Below are 25,312 nucleotides of genomic sequence, written 5' to 3' on the forward strand. Positions count from 1 at the left end.
AGGGGCCTGGGTTGCTGGCGGTGACAGTGGGAAAGAGCGAGTGTGTGACATCTAGAGTCGTGTGGGAGGTACGGTGACTGGGTCCCTGGATGTGGGGGGTGAGGGGAGAAGAGTTGAGGCAGTGGCTGCGTTCTGCCCCTGGGTGAATAGTGGAGGCACCCCCCGGGGAAGTGGGTTGGAGCAGATTTTGCGTAAATAAAGATTCGTCCTTGGACTCATTAAGCTTAAGGTTGATCAGGAAGGCTGTTAGACTCGTGGTCTGAAGCTCAGGTGAGACCTGGGAGCCCAGTGGACAGGCTTGTGAGTCACGGGAACATACGTGACAGACAACCTAAGGGGACAGTGTCCCCAAGTGAAAAACAGAACCAAGGGTCAAACCTGAGAACAGCCTGCAGGGCAGATTGCCAGGGCTTCATTAGTGGTGCCACTTTGAACTAGCTGTGATGCCGGCAAATGGCTCAACCCCTCTCAGCCTCAGTTTACTCATCAGTAACCAGAAGATGCCTATTGTGTCTACCACACTGGGGTTGTGATGACTAAATGAAGTAATGCTCACGAAACCCTTAGCAGAGAGCCCTGCACTGGTGGACTAGTTATTTACAATAGGCCCTCTTGGGACCTGAGATTTCCCTCCACAGAAATGTTACCTCCCACACGGCTCTAGATGTCACAAACTCTCTCCTTTCCACGGTCACTGTCAGCAGCCCAGGCCCCTCACTAGAACAACTGCAATCACCCCCCAATCTCCCCCACAATCCCGTGCTACACCATGCCACACTACACGTGCAGGCCTCCAGACCTGCCTCCTCTCACCTAGCCCTCAAGCTGGTGCAGAAGCAATGTGCCTCATGGAAGGGATGTGCCTCAGATGCAAATGCAATGTGTCATTCATTCCCCTGCCCTGTATCCTTGGTCTGCTTCCCAGACTATGAGGGGTCTCAGCTATGCCTATTTCCATTCCATTTTCTTTCCTGTCTTTCTTCTTGGGAGATTTTTATTGGGTTTATTTCTTTCCCCTTTGGTCAGAACCTGCATGTCCTTTCTTGGCTGTGGGAGGCTGGGGCTGCCTGCCTGGGAGTCATTTTTCATCAGCCCCATCCTGGGCTCTAGGAGCCCACAGGCCACACCTCAATCACCATCCTGGCCCCCTGAAGGACATATTTGCTTTAAAGCTTCCTTCTCTCATTTGACCCATACCGGGTCATAAGGAGAGCAGGTGATGTCTCTGTTTTGCAGCAGAGAATACCTAGGCCCTGAGCTGGAGTAGTGTGCCCAGGGTTAGCTAAGGACAGCACTCAGACTGGGTCCCAGATTTAATTCTGGTGAATCTGATCTACACATCGATCTTGGTATACACCAGAGAAGGATTGAGATTTCCCACTCTGACCCCAATTTCTTATCTGGGCTCCAGCGGGAGGGGCATGAAGTGCCCATGATGTCATCATCGATTTAATAACACTCAGAGGTGGGCTTCCAGCCATCAGAGGATGAGGCTGTGTGGAGGGAGCCTCTCTAGCTCATTTAATCCTTCAATCCCTTAAATACCAACACATCTGTCTTCTGTCTGGAGCCCACTGCTGCTGCCTGAATGGAGGGGAGTCCAACCTGGCAGGCGGCCAGGGCTTTCTGAATGAACAAGATGAGAATTCTCTCTGTCTAGTGGGATTATCAGCCCCCTCTCTTTCCCATCCCAGTAGGACACTTTAAAAACACCATCTTTGTGGCCGGGCACGGTGGCTCACGTCTGTAATCCCAGCACTTTGGGAGGCCAAGGCAGGTTGATCACCTGAGGTCAGGAGTTCGGACCAGCCTGACCAACATGGAGAAACCCCATCTCTACTAAAAATACAAAATCAGCCAGGTGTGGTGGCACATGCCTGTAATCCCAGCTACTCGGAAGGCTGAGGCAGGATAATTGCTTGAACCTAGGAGGCGGAGGTTGTGGTGAGCTGAGATCATGCCACTGCACTCCAGCCTAGGCAACAAAAGTGAAACTCCATCTCAAAAAAAAAACAACAACAAAAAAAAACCAACACCATCTTCATTAACTCTGAAGTTGCATGGAAATTTGGGTGAGGAGGATAGACTAAAGCTGAGGCGTACACATTTTCAGGGTCTTGTTTGTGATTGTCTGAGAACATGGGCCCTGCACATCAGAAGGAAGTCTAGTCTTAGCTCTCTGAGTGCAATTTCAGTGACCAGCATCAAGAAATCTCTCAGCTGAGAAGGTCCTTTGGTAATATGCAACTCAGTGGTTTTGACTTCTTTTAGTAGAGGTTCTCACTGCTTTTCAATTGTAGCTGTATCAGATACTTTTAAATGTGCCGCCTAAGATCTGTTAGACACATCGGTCTTCCAGGTCCTTGCCACTTGTTTTATCTGGCTGCTGTGACAACTGACTTCACCCAGGCACAAGTCAACTGCACCTCCTCACCCCTTGGCCCCACACCCTTGGCCTCAGAAGTGCATGAGTGTTGGACACTCCATGGAGTGAACTTTGACCAGCAAGAGACAGGGATTGGCAAACAAATTTTTCTCTCTTCCTCTTTCTGGACAGACTGACCTAAGTTCTGAGTTCACACAACCACTTTAAAGAAGGTCCTGGGCCAGGCGCGGTGGCTCACACCTGTAATCCCAGCATGTTGGGAGCCCGAGGTGGGTGGACCACTTGAGGTCAGGAGTTTGAGACCAGCCTAACCAACATGGTGAAACCCTGTCTCTACTAAAAATACAAAAACTAGCTGGGTGTGGTGGGTGTGCCTGTAATCCCAGCTACTTGGAAGACTGAGGTAGGAGAAATTGCACGAACCTAGGAGGCAGAGGTTGCAGTGAGCCAAAATCACGCCACTGCACTCCAGCCTGGGCAACAGAGCAAGACTCCATCTCAAAATAAATAAATAAATAAATAAGGTCCTGTAAGGTCTAGCATCCATCCGGATGGAGCAGTGGACAGCTCAGCAGTGCATCTCCTGTGTGCCCTCCCTCCCCGCCGTCTCACTCCCCTTTGTCCCCACTTCCCCTTCCCAGACACTGCACTCCCCCACACAGTGTTAGCATACACTGTGGCCTACTCTGCTTCTTTGGAGACCTGGGCTAAGTCAAAGATCTTTCCAGGGTGCTCAGTGTATTAAACACCTACAAGGGGCTGCCCTGAGTGAAGGGAAGCAGGGCCCCGGATGCCATCGCTTCTCCCCTTATGGTTCCAAGGCCATGGGCAAGGTGACTCCAAAGGGCTCCCTGGAAAGCCTTTGTTCTTGCCTAATTCCATCATTCTGCAACTGAAGAAGATGAAGCCTAAAGCCACACAGCGAGTTAGAAGCCAAGCCAGGCTGGAACCCAGTCTCTACTCCTAATCCAGTACCCTTTCTATCCAGTCTCTTGAGAGCATTTGAAAATTTGTCCTTCCCCAAAACATCTTCCCACACTGGCCTGCCACCAAAGGCTTTGAAGGCCTCTGCTAGACTGCAGCTACCATCTGAGAGGCATGACACAGACTCCTGGATCCAGAGGCTGGGACTCCAGAAGGCAGATAGAGGAAGTGGGACAGGGAAGGCTCAGTTACTCTGGAGGGGGCCTGACTAGGGATCTCTATGTGTAGGTTACAGGCCTGTGCATGGTGAGAAGGCTGCACAAGGAAAGACAGCAGGGGACTGGGGCACTGGGGAAGACGAGACCACAGAAGGAGATGGATACTGTCTTTCTGTGTCAAGTGGTATTGCCTGCAGGACACACCCCGTTAGGCTGAAGAAGCTAGGAGGGTGACCAAAAGCCACACTGTGGGGAGAGAGAAAAAGGTGTTTGCCCCAGTTTGCTACTTTTTTTTTTTTTTTTTTGAGACAGAGTTTTGCTCTTGTTGCCCAGGCTGGAGTGCAATGGTATCATCTTGGTTCACCACAATCTCCGCCTCCCAGGTTCAAGCAATTCTCCTGCCTCAGTCTCCCAAGTAGCTGGGATTACAGGCATGCACCACCTTACCCGGCTAATTTTGTATTTTTAGTAGAGACAGAGTTTCTCCGTGTTGGTCAGGCTGGTCTCGAACTCCTGACCTTGGCTTCCCAAAGTGCTGGGATTACAGGCATGAGCCATCACACCTGGCCCCAGATTGCTTTAATTCAGATTCTTGTGGTTGTGATGACTAGAAACAAGGGGGGGACAGGTTGATGACAAAAGGGTATTTCTGCTACAAGGATTCAGGGGTGTCTTAGGGAATCTAAGCGTAAGGATGCAGTTGGGCCTCAAGAACTGAGAATGGTGCCTGGACTTTGGGAGCTCAGGAAGTCACCTCCTGCAGAGCTGTTTCCATGTCATCCTTCTCTATTTCTCCCTGCAGACTGGCTTTCCCTGCTGCCCAGGAAATACAGCAACCTTTGGCCTCAGTCCCCAGCTCCCAAGTTTATCTTTGTTCCATCCCAGAGGTAAGCAGAATGCGCCTGGCCTCTTCTGGACCCAATTTGAAATTCCCGCAGAGGGATTCTGATTGGATGGCTTGAGCCAGTGCTTACCCTGAGGCTGGCGTGTACCAATATGGCTGCTCCTTCTTTAACCAGACAGCCACGGGAGGGAGAAGTGTACAGTTCACAGCCCTGGGCTTGCACACTTGAACAAAAGCCCTAATATAGGAGATTTTGTGCTCTACTTCCACCTGTTAATGGAAGAGATCACTGCCTTCTACATGTGGCTAAAAATTCAGACCCTGTCCAGAAGGCTTCTGTCCCCACGACAGCCCAGAGTTGAATTGTCCTCTGCTGACCCCTTCCTCTCTCCCGTCTGCTGCTGAGAGCTGGGAGAAGCTGAGAGGCTCCCAGGGCCCGCCACTGTCCTAATGTCCTCCCTTTTTCCTTGTCATTTCTTTCACTCTTAACAATTGACATAGGCCGGGTGCGGTGGCTCACACTTGTAATCCCAGCACTTTCGGAGGCCAAGGCGGGTGGATCATTTAAGGTCGGGAGTTTGAGACCAGCCTGGCCAACATGGTGAGACCCTGTCTCTACCAAAAATACAAAAATTAGATGGGCGTGGTGGCGGGTGCCTGTAATCTCAGCTACTTGGGAGGCCGAGGCAGGAGAATCGCTTGAACCCGGGAGACGGAAGTTGCAGTGAGCTAAGATCATGTCACTGCACTCCACCTGGGCGACAGAGTGAGAATCTGTAAAACAAAAACAAAAACAAAAACCAATTGACATTTATTGTACAGTTGCTGCGTGCTAAGCCCTGGTCTCAGTGCTTAATGTGTATTATCTCATTTAATCCTCATAGTAGCCCTGAGGGATAGAGTTAACCTTGGTGGCTGCTTATAGATGAGTTAACTCAGGTACAGAGAAGCTGAGTCATCCTCCCCAAACCACACAGCCCATCCATGGTGTAGTAATAGTTGTACTTGGGCAGCCTGCCTCTGGGACCTGCATTCTCCAGAAACTACCACGCAACTGCCTGAACAGACAGGCCATGGAGGCTGGAGGGAGGTCTTTCCACAGCCACGGTGAGCCACGACTAATAGCTGCTTTGAAAACAGTTTCAGAATTGTCAGCCTGTACTCTGTATAGTCAAACTTTGGAATTTAATCACTTATTAGAGTGCTGCAGGAGACCCACAGCTGTTAGTCTTCAGAGAATTTTGGCAGGACAAGGAGGTTCATGCCTATCCTCAGCACCTGTAGTACCAGCTACTCAGGAGGCTGGGACGGGAGGATCACTGGAGGCCAGGAGTGTGAGGTAACGGTGAACCACGATGTACTCCAGCCTGGGCAACAGAACAAGACCCGGTCTCTAAAATAAAAATATGAATGTTAATATGGTCCCATCTAGGTTAATTCAGGACTGTATAATCCTGGAAACGCCAACCAAATTCTCTGAGTCTTAGTTTCTTTACCTATAAAATGGGCATGATCACAGCAGCATCCTTCAAGGTTATGGGGAGGCTCAAATAAAGTGGCAGAAGCCTGATAACTATTGTTCAGATGGCAAGTAACATGGGATGCTCTGGAAAGGCAACTTTTAATCCAGAGGAAGTGCTAAGACTAGGTCAGCACCAACATGGAGGGTGTCTGGAGGACTTCCTGGGTCCCCTCCAGCCCCACCAGGTGGTTCAGTGTGTCCCTCTCCAGGAGTGGCTCTGAATTTCTTTCTGGGATTTGAGTCTATGGACTCTTGAAGCAGAAAATACCATGTAAAGTTCTGGTTCCAGGCTGGGCACAGTGGCTCATGCTTGTAATCCCAGCACTTTAGAAGGCCAAGGTGGGTGAATCACCTGAAGTCAAGAGTTCGAGACCAGCCTGGCTAACATGGTGAAACTCTATCTCTACTAAAAATACAAAAATTAGCTGGGCATGGTGGCGGGCACCTGTAATCCCAACTACTCGAGAGGCTGAGGCAGGAGAATCATGCCTCCTGCGGCATGACTCCTGAACCATCATTTCTAACCTTGTGGTGGCTAACTTTAATCCTTCTACTACCCTCAAGTTCCTGGCAGACATTGATCTTTCTGTCATCATAGTTTTGCCTTTTCTTAAATTTCATATTCCTGGAATGTTGCAGCTTTCTCTGTCTGGTTGCTTTCACTTAGCGTGACGCTTTGAGAGTCATTCATGCTGTGTGTATCAAGAGCTCAGTTCTTGTTATTGAGTAGGATTCTATTGTTCAAGTGTACCACAGTTTGTTGATCCATGCACCGGTTGAAGGGCATTTGAATTGTTTCCAGTTTGGGGCGAGTATGATAAAGCTGCTAGGAGTGCATCACTGACAAGTTTCTGTGTGAACACGTTTTTCATTTATCTCGGGTGAATACCTAGAAACAGGATGGCTGGGTTATACAGTGAGTGTAGGTTTAACTTTATAGGACATTGCACACTGCTTTCCAAAGTAGCTATGCCATGTCTAATGATCTTGTGATGGTTAATACTGAGTGTCAACATGATTGGATTGAAGGATGCAAAGTGTTGATCCTGGGTGTGTCTGTGAGGGTGTTGCCAAAGGGGATTAACATTTGAGTCAGTGGGCTGGGGAAGGCAGACTTACCCTTAATCTGGGTGGGCACCATCTAATCAGCTGCCAGCACAGTTAGAATATAAAGCAGGCAGAAAAACATGAAGAGACCACGCTGACCTAGCCTCCCAGCCTACATCTTTCTCCCGTGCTGGATGCTTCCTGCCCTCGAACATCGGACTCCAAGTTCTTCAGTTTTGGGACTCTGACTGGCTCTCGTTGCACCTCAGCTTGCAGATGGCCTATTGTGGGACCTTGTGATCATGTGAATTAATATTTAATAAACTCCCATGTATGTATATATATCCTATTAGTTCTGTCCCTCTAGAGAACTCTGACTAATACAGATCTTTAATCTTAAAAACTTCAGATACTCTGCCTGGTAGTAGCAGTCAGGAAAGATTCCCTTCTGGGTTTATAGCAGTAGGTAACCATAGTAATATCCTCCTGATGGAGAGAATGAAGTTGAGCATGTAACTCTCATGGCCTGGAGATCTTTCATCGCTGCAGTGTGAGAGGAAAGCTCTAAACTGGGTCATCCACCCTCACCCCCATCTCTCACACTCCCTTGCCCTTCCAGGATTTTCTCGTGTTGGGCCCTAGCCTGAGTGCCAAGAACAGAATCAGGTCAAGGCAGTCTATACATAATGTATGGATTGTCTGGGAATTAGGTTTCTACCTAAAGCAAAAAGCCCCAGTTGTCTGACTTTAAATTAACTATTCATTTGTTAGGCTACAGGATCCTCCATCAAACAATGGGCAAGTTATAATTCTAAATGGACCCAGCAGACAAAGCAGGATCCCTTTCCCTAGCTGTGCAATTAACCAGAGGCAGTTCTCAGTTACCTAATTAGTGAATAGGCACTTGTTAAGCTGTACCAGGATAAGGCACACACAGAACCAGTATTTCCTGCAACCCTGACTGTGCTTCCCCAACTGCTCCGTGGGCATCGGCATTGCTCCGTGACAGATGATTAAACAGAAAGTTGGAGATGGGAGTTAACCTGGTCAAGGCGACCCAGCAGAAGCCAGAGTGGATGCCTGGGTCTTTCTGCTATGCTGCTCCTGTGTCTTAGAGAACCAAGTCTACCATGCATGAAACAAGGCAATCCAGTGTTTCACCCAGGACGATTCTGAAAACAGCTGAGTAAACTGACCACCGCATAAGATGATGCTTTCCTCATAAAAAACACTGTTTGAGTTGGGAGTTTGTCACTGATTAAGGTCTTGACACAGGTGATAAAAATCTCATATAAATAAACTTATTACAAATAGATACCCTTATAATACTTTGTGAGTAAAACTATGCTCAGTGTTTATGAGAAAGACCTGAAGACATGGTAGATATTAAATACACAGGCAGGCCTATTCCACTGCAAATTTTTTTTATGCAACATGACAAACTTTACTAATAAAATTTAAAATCAATATGCTAACAATGGTGAACAACGAACTTTTCTTTTTCTTTTTGAGATGGAGTTTTTGCTCTTGTTGCCCATACTGGAGTGCAGTGGCGTAGTCTCGGCTCACTGCAACCTCTGCCTCCTGGTTCAAGCGATTCTCCTGCCTCAGCCTTCCATGTAGCTGGGATTACAGGCACCTGCCACCATGCCCAACTGATTTTATTTGTATTTTTAGTACAGATGGGGTTTCACCATGTTGGCCAGGCTAGTCTTGAACTCCTGACCTCAGGTGATCCGCCCATCTCTGCTTCCCAAAGTGCTGGGATTAGTAGGCATGAGCCACAGTGCCCGGCCTACCAAACATTTAATTAGAAATGTTTTTGTGTGTGTTTGGAAAAGCACTGGGGAAAAAAATCAAATGGCTTTGGATTCTTTATAAAAGCCGGTCTGCAAAAGCTTCTTAAGCTGATAAGCAACTTCAGCAAAGTCTCAGGATACAAAATCAATGCAAAAATCACTAGCACTTCTATATGCTGACAACAGGCAAGATGGAGCCAAATCATGAATGAAATCCCTTTCACAATTGCCACAAAAAGAATAAAATACCTAGGAATACAGCTAACAAGGGAAATGAAGGACCTCTTCAAGGAGAACTACAAACCACTACTCAAGGAAATTAGAGATGACACAAACAAATGGAAAAACATTCTATGTTCATGGTTAGGAAGAATCAATATAGTGAAAATGGCCATACTGCCCAAAGCAATTTATGGATTCAATGATATTCCATTAAACTACCATTGACATTCTTCACAGAATTAGAAAAAAACTATTTTAAAATTCACATGGAACCTAAATAGCCAAGGCAATCCTAAGAAGAAAGAACAAAGCTGGAGGCATCACACTGTCTGACTTCAAACTATACTACGGGGCTACTGTAATCAAAAAAGCATGGTAGTGGTACAAAAACAGACACATAGACCAATAGAACAGAACAGAGAGCCCAGAAATAAGACTTCACACCTACAATCATCTGATCCTTGAAAACCTGACAAAAACAAGCAATGGGGAAGAGATTCTCTATTTAATAAATGGTGCTGGGAGAACTGGCTAGCCAAATATAGGAAATTAAAACTGGACTCCTTCCTTACACCACATACACAAATTAACTCAAGATAGATTAAAGACTTAACTGTCAAACCCAAAACTATTAAAACCCTGGAAGAGGCTGGGCGCGGTGGCTCACACTTGTAATCCCAGCACTTTGGGAGGCCGAGGTGGGCAGATCACGAGGTCAAGAGATCGAGACCATCCTGGCCAACACGGTGAAACCCCATCTCTACTAAAAATACAAAAATTAGCTGGGCATGGTGGCGCGCGCCTGTAATCCCAGCTACTTGGGAGGCTGAGGCAGGAGAATTGCTTGAACCTGGGAGGCGGAAGCTGCAGTGAGCCGTGATTGTTCCACTGCACTCCAGCCTGGTGCCTGGCGACAGAGCAAGACTCTGTCTCAAAAGAAAAAAAAAAAAAAAAAAAAAAAACCCTGGAAGAAAATCTATGCAGTACCATTCAGGATATAGGCACAGGCAAAGATTTCATGACAAAGACAACAAAAGCAATCACAACAAAAGCAAAAACTGACAAATGGGATCTAATTAAAGAGCTTCTACACAGCAAAAGAAACTATCAACAGAGTAAACAGACAACCTACAGAATGGGAGGAAATTTTTGCAATCTATACATCTGACAAAGTTCTAATATCCAGCATCTATAAGGAACTTAAACAAATTTACAAGTGAAAAACAACCCCATTAAAAAGTGGTCAAAGCACACGAACAGATGCTTTTCAAAAGAAGACATACATGCGGCCAAGAAACATATGAAAAAAAGTTCAGGTCAGAGGCAGCCAGTGGAACCTGCTTTCTCAAGTGCAACGAAGCCGGGTCCCGGGCTGGCCCCTCTGCTGCCCCCGGAGCGGGCTATGCCGCCGCGGGAGCTGAGTGAGGCTGAGCCTCCCCCGCTCCGGGCCCCGACGCCTCCCCCGCTGCGGCGTAGCGCGCCCCCAGAGCTGGGCATCAAGTGCGTGCTGGTGCGCGACGGCGCCGTGGGCAAGAGCAGCCTTATCGTCAGCTCCACCTGCAATGGGTACCCCGCGCGCTACCGGCCCACGGCGCTGGACACCTTCTCCGTGCAAGTCCTGGTGGATGGAGCTCCGGTGCGCACTGAGCTCTGGGACACAGCGGGACAGGAGGATTTTGACCGACTTTGTTCCCTCTGCTACCCGGATACGGATGTCTTCCTGGCATGCTTCAGCGTGGTGCAGCCCAGCTCCTTTCAAAACATCACAGAGAAATGGCTGCCCGAGATCCGCACGCACAAGCCCCAGGCGCCTGTGCTGCTTGCTGGTGGGCACCCAGGCCGACCTGAGCGACGATGTCAACGTACTGATTCAGCTGGACCAGGGGGACTGGGAGGGCCCAGTGCCGCAACCCCAGGCTCAGGGTCTGACCGAGAAGATCCGAGCCTGCTGCTACCTGGAGTGCTCAGCCTTGACGCAGAAGAACTTGAAGAAGTATTTGACTCGGCCACTCTCAGTGCCATTGAGCACAAAGCCCGGCTGGAGAAGAAACTGAATGCCAAAGGTGTGCGCACCCTCTCCCGCTGCCGCTGGAAGAAGTTCTTCTGCTTCGTTTGAGCAGCTATGGCTGCATAGCAAGTGGTAGGCAGGAGGCCGGAGACTTCTGGGACCTGGGGCACCAGGGCCTTTGAGGGAGCTACTAGCAGGGCCTGGCCGCCTCATGGGACTCAGTTCCCTTCCAAACAGTCAGGGGACATGGGCCTCTAACTGCCCACTATGATATGCCCCGGTGACCCTAGGAGGGAAGGCTCTGATTTGGATTTCTCCAGTCAAAGCTCACAGAAAAAGCCTGGCACTTTGATTTTCATGGGATGGTCCTAACAGAGTCAGTCACCTCCTAGCAGTTTGGGATCCAGTTCCCAGTTTCTTATCCTGGGCCCTCAGGTCAGCCTGTCTGCATTAGGACTCTTCCTTGGCTTAGGGGTGAGGAAGAGCTTGGGAAACGCCTGGCATTGTGGAGGGCTGGAAGGGGTTCGGCGCTGATTTGGAGAGAAGTTTGGGATGGGGTGGGCGAGAGATTGAGAAGACGGAGCAGGAAGGGAGGCCTTGGAACCATGGGACTGATGGTGGATAAGGGCTGGGCCTGGAAGGAAGATGACAAGGAGGAGGAGAGAGGGAAGTGGGGCAGATGAGGAGCAGACTGACACCTGGGCCACCCTCAACCCCTAAGGCCAGGGAGGGCAGGGCTGGCCCTGGGAAGAACTGGGTCTCTGTGCTCCCTAGGCACTGCCCAAACTGGCTGGGCCAGGAGTGGGGCAGGAAGTGAGGGTCAAGACCCAGCAAAAGGAGGGGGAGGAGCTGCAAATTAGAGCCTGAAGGAGGATGGAGTTGGGGATCATCCCTTTCCTCAAGGGCACACAGCCTAGAAGCAACAGCAGTTCAGAGTCTGCAAATAAAACCTTAAGTCTGTGGAAAAAAAAAAGTTCAACATCACTGACCATTAGAGAAATGCAACTCAAAACCACAATGAGATGCCATTTCACACCAATCAGAATGGCTATTATTGTAAAGAGTCAAAAAACAACAGATGCTGGCAAGGTTGTAGAGAGAAAGGAATGCTTTTATATTGCTGGTGGGAGTGTTTATTATACAGATACATGCATGCATATGTTCACTGCAGCACTATTCACAATCGTAAAGACATGAAATCAACCTAAATAGCCATCAGTGATAGACTGGTTAAAGAAAATGTGTTGGCCGGGTGTGGTGGCTCATGCCTGTAATCCCGGCACCTTGGGAGGCCGAGGCGAGCCGATCATTTGAGGTCAGGAGTTCAAGACCAGCCTGGCTAACATGATGAAACCCTGTTTCTACTAAAAATACAAAATAAATTAGCCAGGCGTGGTGGTGCATGCCTGTAATATCAGCTACTCAGGAGACTAAGGCTGGAGAATCGCTTGAACCCAGGAGGCGGATGTTGCAGTGAGCTGAGATTGCGTCATTGCACTCCAGCATGGGCAACAAGAGTGAAACTCCATCTTAAAAAAAAAAGAAGGCCAGGCGCGGTGGCTCACGCCTATAATCCCAGCACTTTGGGAGGCCGAGGCAGGTGGATCACAAGGTCAAGAGATCAAGACCATCCTGGTCAACAAGGTGAAACCCATCTCTACTAAAAAATACTAAAATTAGCTGGGCATGGTGGCGCATGCCTGTAGTCCCAGCTACTCGGGAGGCTGAGGCAGGAGAATTGCTTGAACCCAGGAGGCGGAGGTTGCGGTGAGCTGAGATCGCGCCATTGCACTCCAGCCTGGGTAACAAGAGCAAAACTCTGTCTCAAAAAAAAAAAAAGAAAAGAAAAGAAAAGAAAAGAAAAGAAAATGTGCTACATATACACCATGGAATACTATGCAGCCATAAAAAGGGATGAGATTATGTCCTTTGCAGGGACATGGATGGAGCTACAGACCATTATCCTTAGCAAACTAATGCAGGAACAAAAAACCAAATACTACATGTTCTTATAAGTGGCAGCTGAATGATGAGAACACATGGACACATGGGGCCTGTTGGAGGGTCGGGGTAGGAGGAGGGAGAGCATTAGGAAAAATAGCTAATGGATGCTGGGCGTAATACCTGGATGGTGGGATATCTGTGAAGCAAACCACCATGGCACACGTTTACCTTGTGTAACAAGCCTGCACATCCTGTACATACACCCCTGAACCTGAAATAAAAGTTGGAATTTTTTTTTTTTTTGAGATGGAGTTTCGCTCTTGTTACCCAGGCTGGAGTGCATGACACGATCTTGGCTCACCACAACCTCCGCCTCCTGGATTCAGGCAATTCTCCTATCTCAGCCTCCTGAGTAGCTGGGATTACAGGCACGCGCCACCATGCCCAACTAATTTTTTGTATTTTTAGTAGGAACGGGGTTTCACCATGTTGACCATGATGGTCTCGATCTCTTGACCTCGTGATCCACCCACCTTGGCCTCCCAAAGTGCTGAGATTACAGGCGTGAGCCACCGCGACCAGCAAAAGTTGGAAATTAAAAAAAAAAATCCAGGCTGAGATTTTGTATATAGTTCCTGATTTCTTTTTCTTTCTTTTTCTTTCTTTCATTTCTTTTCTCTTTCCTTCCTTCCTCTTTCTTTCTTTCTTTCTTTTTTCTTTCCTTTTCTTTTCTTTTGAGATGGAGTCTCCCCCTATCACCCAGGCTGGATTGCAGTAGCACAATCTTGCCTCACGGCAACCTCCACCTCTCAGGTTGAAGCGATTCTGGTGTCTCAGCCTCCCGAGTAGCTGGAACTGTAGGCACACACTACTGTGCCCAGCTGATTTTTGTATTTTTTAGCAGAGACAAAGTTTCTCCATGTTGGCCAGGTTGGTCTCGAACTCCTGACCTCAGGTGGTCCACCCGCCTCAGCTTCCCAAAGTGCTGGGATTACAGATATGAGCCATGGCACCTGGCCTCATTTCTTTTTGATCAGGTTCTTACTCTCCATGAACAGGGTCCACAGATCAATGTCAGGGATCTTTGAACTGCTTGAAATTGTGTGCAACATGTGTTGAGGATACATATATATTTTTCGGGAATCCCTAGCTTTCATTAGATCTTCAAAGGCCTCTGTGATGCAGTCACAAGTTTGAATCATTTATTTCTTCAGTTTTTTTTTTTTTTTTTTCTGTTGCAAACAGCAGAATCAAAATTACTCCACTGACTTGAGGGGAATGTTGAGTGTGAATAATTATTTTTTAAGTAGCTTGGATTTTCTGTTTCTGGCAGTGATTGAACTATTAATAAAACCTCTGAAAGGCTTCCTCTCCATAAAGCAACTGGATGCTAGGGGTGGGGTTAGGGGAATACTTTTTAATTTTCATTTTTATTTTTAAAGACAAGGTCTTCAGCCGGGCGCGGTGGCTCACGCCTGTAATCCTAGCACTTTGGGAGGCAGGCGGATTGCCTGAGCTCAGGAGTTCGAGACCACCCTGGGCAACATGGGGAAACCCCGTTTCTACTAAAATACAAATAAATAGCCGGGCGTAGTGGCCTGAGCCTGTAGTTCCAGCTACTCCAGAGACTAAGGCAGGAGAATTGTTTGAATCCGGAAGGCAGAGGTTGCAGTTAGCTGAGATTGCACCACTGCACTCCAGCCTTGGTAACAGAGACTCGGTCTCAAAAAAAAAAAAAAAGGCAGAGTCTTCCTCTGGCACGATGACACGATGATAGCTCACTGCAGCCTTGATCTCTTGGGCTCAAGCCATCCTCCCACCTCTGCCTCCCGAGTACAGGCGTGCACCACTATGCTTCACTGAATTTTGCATTTTTTGTAGAGATAGGGTCTTGCTGTGTTGCCCAGGTTGGTCTGGAACTCTTGGACTCAAACAATCCTCCTGCCTCGGCCTCCCAAAGTGCTGGGATTACAGGCGTGAACCACCGCACCCAGCCCCCTACCCCCAAATGATTTTAATGCCTTGCTGGGTTCCCCACCACTAAAACCACCCACAAAGTTGTGGCTCTGAGACTGCGGTCGGGAACACAGGAAAGGTCGGGCTGCCTTCAGGGCAAAGGCTCACATCAGCTGTTACTGGAAATCCTGCCCTGGGGTCAGTGACGAAGTGGGGGGGATCTGACCCAAGACTCCACATAAGCTTAAGTCTCTCTAAGGGACTCTGTATTGTCACTGCCGACAGGTTCTGCGGTCTCCGCGTCGCAGAGAAAGCAGGAACTACATTTCCCAGAATCCTCTGCCACGTGGGGCTTCCGCAGAGCCTGCAAATGAGAAGCCCTGGTGCGAGATCTGGAATGCAGGCGAAAGAGAGAGGGCGCAACTTTGCAGAGGTGCGGCAGGCAGACGCATAGGCAGACAGGCATTCGCTGCAGCTTCTGGGTGTGCTCCTCGAGAGTTGCCTGCAGTGGTGCTGCCACCTGAGTGAGTGGGCGGGAGCCTCCGGGAGGCCTTTGAGATTAAAGTGGCCTCAGAGCAAGCCCTTGAGCTCTACACACTTGGGTGCTGCAGACTGAAGTGCCGCGGCAGGCTCCCTTACCTATGCTCCCACAGCCTCCCAAGGATTGTATAAACCTCTATCTCTTACGTACTTGGCATGCCAATGATATATTTCTTGCCTCTTGATTCCAAATTCACTTTTTTTTTTGAGGCGGAGTCTAGCTCTGTTGCTGGGTTGCAGTGTAGTGGCGCGATCTCGGCTTACTGCAACCCCGCCTCCCATGTTCAAGCGATTCTCCTGCCTCAGCCTCCCGAGTAGCTAGGATTATAGGCACGTGCCGCCACGCCCGGCTAATTTTTGTATTTTTAGTAGAGATGGAGTTTCGCCGTATTGGCCAGGTTGGTCTTGATCTCCTGACCTCGTGATCCGCCCACTTCGGCCTCCCAAAGTGCTGGGATTACAAGCGTGAGCCACTGCCCCTGGCCCAAATTCACTTTTTAAAACGTGTTCTGTGATAATGGGCAAAATTCCTTTAAACTTATTTCCTTATTCGGAGCATAACTTAAGCTTTTTCAGTAGAGGGCCTCGGGTGACCATTAGGGGATGAGACGCTTCTCCTGCTGGGTCTGGCGCTGTATCTTCCATGACTGGTGAGAGTGAGAGACCATGTGGTGCACTGTCCCAGTCACGCATCCAGGACACAGTCCCTCAGTGACCTCAAAGCCTCAGTCCAGCCTGGTAGTCACCTGCCTGTGGCCCTCCAACATGGACAGTGGCTGCTTCAGGCCTCCCTCCCCCGGTGGTACCTTGACTCCTTCTCTGACCTGTGGTCAGGTTCTGAGGTCTCGGTGTCGCAGAGAATGCTCATTTACCTGACAGCTCACCTGGGCCCCAGAGGTGGTTTCTTTCCTGTCCAGTGACAGGACAAGCTCTGGGCCAGGCCACCTTGTGAACTTCTCTGCCATTCAGTGGGCTGCAACCACATCTCCAGTGAGGTCTGAACCCCCTCTGGGGAGGTCTGAACCCAGCTCTCAAAGTCTGCCCTACTTTGGGTAGTTTCTCTTAGCCCTATAGTTCTCTTGACATCTTGTAGTTACTGTTTAATCCTCGATTAATCGATTAATATTCTTTTTTTTTTTTTTTGACAGAGTCTTGCTCTGTCACCCAGGCTGGAGTGCAGTGGCATGATCTTGGCTCAGTGCAACCTCTGCCTCCTGGGTTCAAGTGATTCTCCTGCCTCGGCCTCCCAAGTAACTAGGATTACAGGCACGCACCACCATGCCTGGCTAATTTTTTTTTTTTGTAATTTTATAGAGATAGGATTTCGTCATGTTGGCCAGGCTGGTCTTGAACTACTGAACTGAAGTTATCCACTCACCTCGGCCTCCCAAAATGCTGGTGTGAGCCACCACAGCTGACCTCTTATGTTAAATTTCATCTGTTTAAATCACTGTGTAGTTTCTGTCTCCTGATTGGACATGGATAGATACATTTGGAATACACAGGACACAGCACTTCTGTTTTCCTAACCAGACACTGAGTGACAGAGGCTAACATAGCTCTGTATCTGTCAACACCCTGGCACCCAGAAGAAGCAAATGTACATGCTGTCTGGGGTTTACTCTTCTGCTTAGGTCCTTGGGACTCATTTATTCATTCAACAACAATTTGTTAAGCACCTGTTACATTTCAGTCATTGTTCTAGATAATGGGAATACAGCAATTAATGAAACAAAAGTTGTACCTTGCATTTGCCCGGAAATGTATTAAACACAGAAGGAAGCAAGCCACCATGAATGAGAACAGATGACAAAACAACAACAACAACAACAACAACAACAACAACAAAAACCATTTAGAGTCCTAAGTTTTTTGGTTATTGAAATGTTCAAATAGCAGATTTAAAATAACTAGGAAATGTTTAAATAAATAAAACATGGTATCACAGAATAAGCAAGGGACGAAAAAGGCAATCAAAACACATGTTGAAGATGTGGACAAATTGGAACTTTCATATATTCCTGGTGGGATTATAAAATGGTGTAGCCCCTTTGGAAAACAGTCTGACAGGTCCTCAAACTGTTAAGTACAGAGTTATTACAAGACCCAGCAATTCCATTTCTAGATATAGAACCAAGAGATCTAAAAACAAAGTCCACAGAAAAACTTACACATGAATGTTCATAGCATTATTCCTAATAGCCAACAAGTGAGAACAACCCAAAATTCATCAACTGGTAAACAAATAAATTATGGTATACAAATTCAGTGGACTATTCATTCCGCTATAAGAAGGCACTAAGTACTGATGTAACATAGTTCAACCTTGGAAACATTATGCTAAGTGAAAAAAGTTAGTCATAAAAGGCCATATGCTGTATTAGGCCATTTATATGAAATGTCCAGAATAGACAAATCTACAGAGACAGGAAGTAAACATAATGAGGATGACGGAATTTGATAGTGACAGCTAATGGAGACAGGATTCCTCTTTGGGTTGGTAGAAATGTTCTGGAATTAAATATGGTAATGAATTCACAACTCCTGTGAATATACTAAAAACCACCGAATTATATACTTTAAAAGGATGAATTTTATGACATATGAATTATATCTCAATAAAGCTATTATTTAAAAAAAAAAGCAAGGCAAAGAACTTTGACCAGACATATCTGAAAAATAAGCAAATAGAAATTTTAGAGCTTAACAATTTGTTGACATTAAAACTCAAGGGAGGCCAGGCACAATGGCTTGTAATCCCAGAACTTTGGAAGGCGGGGTGGGAGGATCACTTGGGGCTAGGAGTACAAGACTAGCCTGGGCAACATAGTGAGACCCCTATCTTTCTTAAAAAAAAAAAAAAAAATTAGTCATTGTGGTGGCATGCACCTGTAGTCCCAGCTACTGAGGAGGCTGAAGCTGGAGGATCCCTTGAACCCAAAGGGTTGGGGCTGCAGTGAGCCATGACTGTGACACCGAACTCCAGCTTGGCAACAGAGACCCCATCTCTAAAAACAAAATGAAGCAAAACAAAACAACAGTTACAAGAACTCAGTGGACAGGGTAAACAATAGATTGAATACAGCTGAGTAGTGAATTGATTAAACTGGAAGACAGATTGAGAAAATTACCCAAAATGTGGCACAGGGAGTTAAGGAGATACAAATATGAAGGAGGAGTTAAGAGAAGAAAGGGTAGAATGAGACAGTCAAAAAAATATCCAATCAGAATTCCAGAAGCAGAGAATAGAGAGAATAAGGAAGAAGCAATATTTGAAAAACTAGCTAGTGGATAAGAATTTCCAGATCTAATAAAAGACATGAGTGGCTCACGCCTGTAATCCCAGCACTTTGGGAGGCAGAGGCAGGTAGATCACCTGAGGTCAGGAGTTCAAGACCAGCCTGATTAACATAGAGAAACCCTGTCTCTACTAAAAATACAAAAATTAGCCAGGTATGGTGGCATGCCCCTGTAATGCCAGGTACTAGGGAGGCTGAGGCAGGAGAATTGCTTGAACTCAGGAGGCGGAGGTTGCAGTGAGCCGAGATCACACCATTGCACTCCAACAGAGCAAGACTCCCTCTTGAAGAAGAAGAAAAAAAAGACATGAGCCCACAGCGTACATCAAGAAGGTTAAAAGTCCGGGCATGGTGGCTCATGCCTGTAATCCCAGCACTTTGGGAGTCCGAGGTGGGTGGATCACGAGGTCAGGAGATCGAGATCATCCTGGCCAACATGGTGAAACGCTGTCTCTACTAAAGAAATACAAAAATTAGCTGGGCATGGTGGTGCACACCTGTAGTCCCAGCTACTGGGGAGGCTGAGCCAGGAGAATCGCTTGAACCCGGGAGGTGGAGGTTGCAGTGAGCCCATATCACACCACTGCGCTCCAGTCTGGTGACAGAGCGAGACTCCATCTCAAAAAAAAAAAAAAAAAATTGGACTACAAGTCAAAGACTGTAAAAAGTGACAAAGAAGATCAATATGTAATGATAAAGGAGTCAATTTAGCAAGTGGCTATAACGATTATAAATATCTATGCACTCAACACTGAAGCATATACTCAAATATATTAAGTAAGTATTATTAAACCTCAGGCGCAGCTAGACTGTGATACAATACAGTAGGGGACTTCACCACCCCTCTTTTCAGTAAAAAACAGATTATCTACACAGAATATCAACAAAGAAGCATCAAACTACACACTAGACCAAATAGGCCTAACTGACATTTCAGAACATTTCACCAGCTGCTGCAGAATACACACTCTTTTGGCAAATACATGTAACATTCTCCAAAATAGACCATATCTTAGGCCACAAAACAAGCCTGAACAAATTCAATAAAGTAGAAATTATATCAGATATCTTTTCTGACCACAGTGGAATAAAACTGGAAATCAGTAACAACAGGGATCTCAGAAACTCCATAAATACATAGAAATTAAACAACATGCTCCTGAACAACCGATGGGTCAATGAAGAAATTAAGGAGAAAATTTTCAAAATTTTTCAAACAAATGAAAATGGAAATATAACATAACAAAATCTATGGGATATGGTAAAAACAGTACTAAGAGGGAAGCTTATAGCAATAAATGCCTGCATCAAAAAAAGCAGAAAGACTTCAAATAAACCACCTAACAATGCACCTCAAAGAACTAGGAAAGCAAGAACAAACCAAACTTATTAGAAGGAAATTGTTAGAATGAAAGAAATAATAAATATCAGAGTAGAAATAAGACTAAAAAATGCAGATCAATGAAATGAAAATTGGTTTTTTGAAAAGAAAAACAAAATTAACAGACCATTAACTAGACTAAGAAAAAAAATTAAGAAGTCCTAAATAAATAAAATTAGAAATGAGCTGGGCACAGTGGCTCATGCCTGTAATCCTAGCACTTTGGGAGGCTGACGAGGGCAGATCACTTAAGGTCAGGGGTTTGAGACCAGCCTGGCCAACATGGTGAAACTCCATCTCTACTAAAAATACAAAAATTAGCCAGGCGTGGTGGTGCCTGTAATCCCAAATACTCGGGAGGCTGAGGCAGGAGAATCGCTTGAAACCGGGAGGCAGAAGTTGCAGTGAGCCGAGATCGCGCCATTGCAATCCAGCCTAGGGGGCAAGAGCAAAACTCTGTTTAAAAAAAAAAAAAAAAAAAAAAAATTAGAAATGAAAAACAGATAGTTGGGCAAAGATTTTTTTTGTGTAAGACCACAAAGGCACAGACAACAAAAATAGACAAATGGAATTATATCAAGCTAAAAAGCTTCTGCACAGCAAAGGAAACAGTCAACAAAGAGAAGACAGCTCAAAGAATGGGAGAAAATATTTGCAAACTATTCATCTGACAAGGGGGATTAATAACCAGAATATATAAGGAGATCAAACAACTCAATAGCAAAAATAACAACCAAAAAACCAAACAACAAAACAACAACAACAAAACCCATGCAATTTAAAAATGGGCAAAAGATCTGAATTGACATTTGTAAAAAGAAGACATACAAATGACTGACAGGTATTTAAAAAAATGTTCAACATCACTAATCATCAGGAAAATGCAAATCAAAGCCACAATGACATATCATCTTACTACAATTCAAATGACTTTAATCAAAAAGACAAAGAATAACAGATGCTGGTAAGGCTGTGGAGAAAGGGGAACTCTCAAACACTGTTGGTGGGAATGTAAATTAGTACAGCTGCTATGCAAAGCAGTATAGAGGTTCCTCAAAAAGCTAAAAATAGCCGGGCGCAGTGGCTCAAGCCTGTAATCCCAGCACTTTGGGAGGCCGAGGCGGGTGGATCACGAGGTCAAGAGATCAAGACCATCCTGGTCAACATGGTGAAACCCCGTCTCTACTAAAAAATACAAAAAATTAGCTGGGCATGGTGGCGCGTGCCTGTAATCCAGCTACTCAGGAGGCTGAGGCAGGAGAATTGCCTGAGCCCAGGAGGCAGAGGTTGCAGTGAGCCGAGATCGCGCCATTGCACTCCAGCCTGGGTAACAAGAGCAAAACTCCGTCTCAAAAAAAAAAAAAAAAAAAAAAAAAAGCTAAAAATAGAACTACCATATGATCCAGCAATTCCACGTCTGGGTATATATCCAAAGGAAAGGAAATCAGTATATTGAAGAGAGATTTGCATTCCCGTGTTTACTGCAGCACTATTCGCAATAACCAAAATATGGAATCAACCTAAGTGCCCATCAATTGGATGTATGGATAAAGAAAATGTGATGTAGATATACAATGGATTGCTGTTTGACCATAAAAAAGAATGAAACTGTCATTTGTAGCAAAATAGCTAGAACTGGAGGTCATTATGTTGAGTGAAATAAGCCAAGCACAGAAAGACAAATGTATCTCATGTTCTAACTCACATGTGGGAGCTAAAAAGTGAATCTCATAAAGATAGAGAGTAGATTGGCAGTAGGAGTGGGTGAGGGGATGGAGAGGTTGATTAATGGTTACAAATATACAGTTAGGTAGAAGAAAGAAGACCTGGTGTTTAATAGGGTTAGTGTAGTTAACATTAATCTATTGGACATTTCAAAATAGCTAGAAGAGAATAATTCAAATGTTCCTAGCATAAAGAAAAGATAAATATTTAAGGTGACAGCTATCCCAATTGCTCTGATTTGATTATACAAATATACTAAATTATCACATGTACCCTGATAATATGGACATCTATTATATATCAATGAAAAATAAAAAAAATAAAATTCCTACTAAAGAAAGCCCAAGTAGTCCAATAGCTATGGGAGAAATGGAATCAGTGGCTTAAAAAATATCAAGCCTAGATAGTTTTCATGCAATTCCTAGCAGATTTTCATGGAACAAATTATACCAAACATCAGAGCTTATCCTACCCATCTCTACAGAAAATACAAAAATTAGCTGGGCGTGGTGGTGCACACCTGTAATCTCAGCTACTTGAGAGGCTGAGGCAGGAGAATTGCTTGAGCCTGGCAGGAGGTTGCAGTGAACCAAGGCTGCCCCACTGCACTCCAGTCTGTGTGACAGAGTGAGACACTGTCTCAAAAAAAAAAAAAAAAAAAGCAGAATAAGGCAAAGATGTCTGCTATCACCCCTTCTGGTCAATAAGGCTAAGGGTAAGACAGAAAACAGTAGTGTCATTATTTGCAATATAATTGCATATATAGAAAATGACACAAGAATATACAGACAAATTATTAGAATTTATAAGAGTGACCAGCAAGGTTGTTAACTGCAAAAACACAAAACTGGAAGAGGTATTTGTGACATATAGAATTGACAAAAAGTAAGATCTAGCATGTGCATGTGTGTATATGTCTGTGTGAATCTTAAAATACAAAAAAGACAAACCAGTAGGAAAATGGGCAAAATACATGAATAGGCACTTTACTAAAAAGGAAACATAAATTATCAACAAACATGAAAGGATGCTCAACCTCATTGACAATCAGGTAAATATAAATCAATGCCACACTAAGATAGCATTTTATTACAACTCTATTGGCAAAAATTAACAAATTTAGTAACATCAAGTGCTGGTGAAGATATGGATCAGTGAAACCTCTTTTTTTTTTTTTTCTTTTTATCACCAGTATCGTGTAAATTAGTACAATCTTGAAAACACTTTGGCAATATTTTGTAAAATTGAACTGGGTATATTGCAGGGAAATTCTTGCACATGCATAACACTATTTATTCCAGTACTATTTACCAAAAATTGGAGTCTACCAAATGTCTACTGATAGGAAAATGGAAAAATAGTGATATATTCACAGAGTGCATGTACTATAGCTACACATATCAACCTGGTCAAATATAATGTCTGAAAAAGGCAAACTGTGGAAAACTAAATAAAGTTAAACTTGTATAAAGCTCAAACAAGTAAACTAAACAATATCTTGTTTAGTGATATCTCTGCCTATAATGAAACGACATATTTTAGAAAATCAAGAATATAGCCAATGTGAAATTCAAGCTAATATTACCTCTAATGATGACACAGAGCAAGACAGGAAAGGGGAATACAGGTGGATGCATGCATAGGCAGTGTTCTGGTTCTAAAGTTGAATGGTGAGTTTCTAAGTCCTCATTTCATGTTGCATTTGTTCTTTTGATGTATAAAATACCATAGTTTTCTATTCTATTCTTTTCTTTTCTTTTCTTTTTTGAGACGGAGTTTCGCTCTCGTTACCCAGGCTGGAGTGCAATGGCGCGATCTCGGCTCACCGTAACCTCCGCCTCCTGGGTTCAGGCAATTCTCCTGCCTCAGTCTCCTGAGTAGCTGGGATTACAGGCATGAGCCACCATGCCCAGCTAATTTTTTGTATTTTTAGTAGAGACAGGGTTTCACCATGTTGACCAGGATGGTCTCGATCTCTTGACCTCGTGATCCACCCGCCTCGGCCTCCCAAAGTGCTGGGATTACAGGCATGAACCACTGCGCTCGGCCTATAGTTTTCTTTTTTGAGATGGAGTTTCACTCTTGTTGCCCAGGCTGGGGTGCAATGGTGCGATCTCAGCTCACTGCAACCTCCGCCTCCCTGGTTCAAGATTCTACGCCTCAGCCTCCCAAGTAGCTGGGATTACAGGCACACACCACCACGCCTGGCTAATTTTTGTATTTTTGGTACAGATGGCGTTTCACCATGTTGGCCAGGCTGGTCTTGAACTCCTGACCTCAGGTGATTCCACCTGCCTCATCCTCTCAAAGTGCTGGGATTACAGATGTGAGCCACTGTGCCGGCCTCAGATACTATAGTTTTTGTTTGTTTGTTTGTTTGTTTGTTTTGTTTTCAGACAGAGTCTTGCTCTGTTGCCCAGGCTGGGGTGCAGTGGTGCCATCTCAACTCACTGCAACCTCCACCTCCCAGGTTCAAGCGATTCTCCTGCCTCAGCCTCCCGAGTAGCTGGGGCTACAGGCACGTGCCACCACGCCAGGATGATTTTTTGTATTTTTAGTAGAGATGGGGTTAGCCAGGATGGTCTTGATCTCCTGACCTCATGATCCGCCCGCACTCCAGGATGATTTTTTGTATTTTTAGTAGAGATGGGGTTAGCCAGGATGGTCTTCATCTACTGACCTCGTGATCCGCCAGCCTCGGCCTCCCAAAGTGCTAGGATTACAAGCCTGAGCCACCATACCTGGCCTACAATTTTTAAGAGGGCTGTAGTTTCCCTCTTTCACCACTATAGGGCAGGCTAGCACCTCAGTGAAATAAGTGCTGAATGGGAAAGGTTGGTGAAAACGGACGTGTACCTAATTGCAGTATTAGAGACACTGTGTTGCTCAGTCTGTTGTCCAATTCCTGGCCCGAAGTAATCCTCCTTCTTGGACCTCCCAAAGTGCAAGAATTACAGGTATGAGCCACCACCCACAGCCTTTCCCCCGACCCCCCGCCTTTTTTTTTTTTTTTTTTTTTTTTGAGATTGAGTCTTGCTCCGTCTCCCAGGCTGGAGTGCAGTGGTGTGATCTCGGCTCGCAGCAACCTCTGTCTCCCAGGTTCAAGCGATTCTCCTGCCTCAGCCTCCTAAGTAGCTGAGATTACAGGCGCACACCACTACTCCCAACTAAATTTTTGTATTTTTAGTAGAGGCAGGGTTTCACCACTTTGGCCAGGCTGGTTTCGAACTCCTGACCTCAAGTGATCTGCCTGCTCCAGCCTCCCAAAGTGCTAGAATTACAGGCGTGAGCCACCATACGTGGTCCTTTTTCACCTTTTTAAAATGTGGTTACTAGAAAATGTAAAATTACATATGTGGCTTGCATTGTATGTCTGTTGGGCAGCACTGCTCTAGACGTTATTACCAATACAGTACTCGTGTATTATAGCACTCGTGTATCACAGTATTAGTTATTACAATACTGTCTTTGCGATCCCTACACACGGGCCTGGCTTC

The 25,312-nt window shown here is 45.8% G+C and overlaps 1 pseudogene; it reads left to right on the forward strand.

The window, feature by feature from the left end:
* Positions 1-10,337: 10,337 nt before the first annotated feature.
* LOC105716643 (rho-related GTP-binding protein RhoV-like) lies at positions 10,338-11,078 on the forward strand (annotated as a pseudogene).
* The last annotated feature ends 14,234 nt before the right edge of the window (positions 11,079-25,312 follow it).

The sequence above is a fragment of the Aotus nancymaae genome, unplaced genomic scaffold (assembly GCF_030222135.1).
Source record: "Aotus nancymaae isolate 86718 unplaced genomic scaffold, 86718_ANA_hifiasm-v0.15.2.pri h1tg000003l, whole genome shotgun sequence".
NCBI lineage: Eukaryota > Metazoa > Chordata > Mammalia > Primates > Aotidae > Aotus > Aotus nancymaae.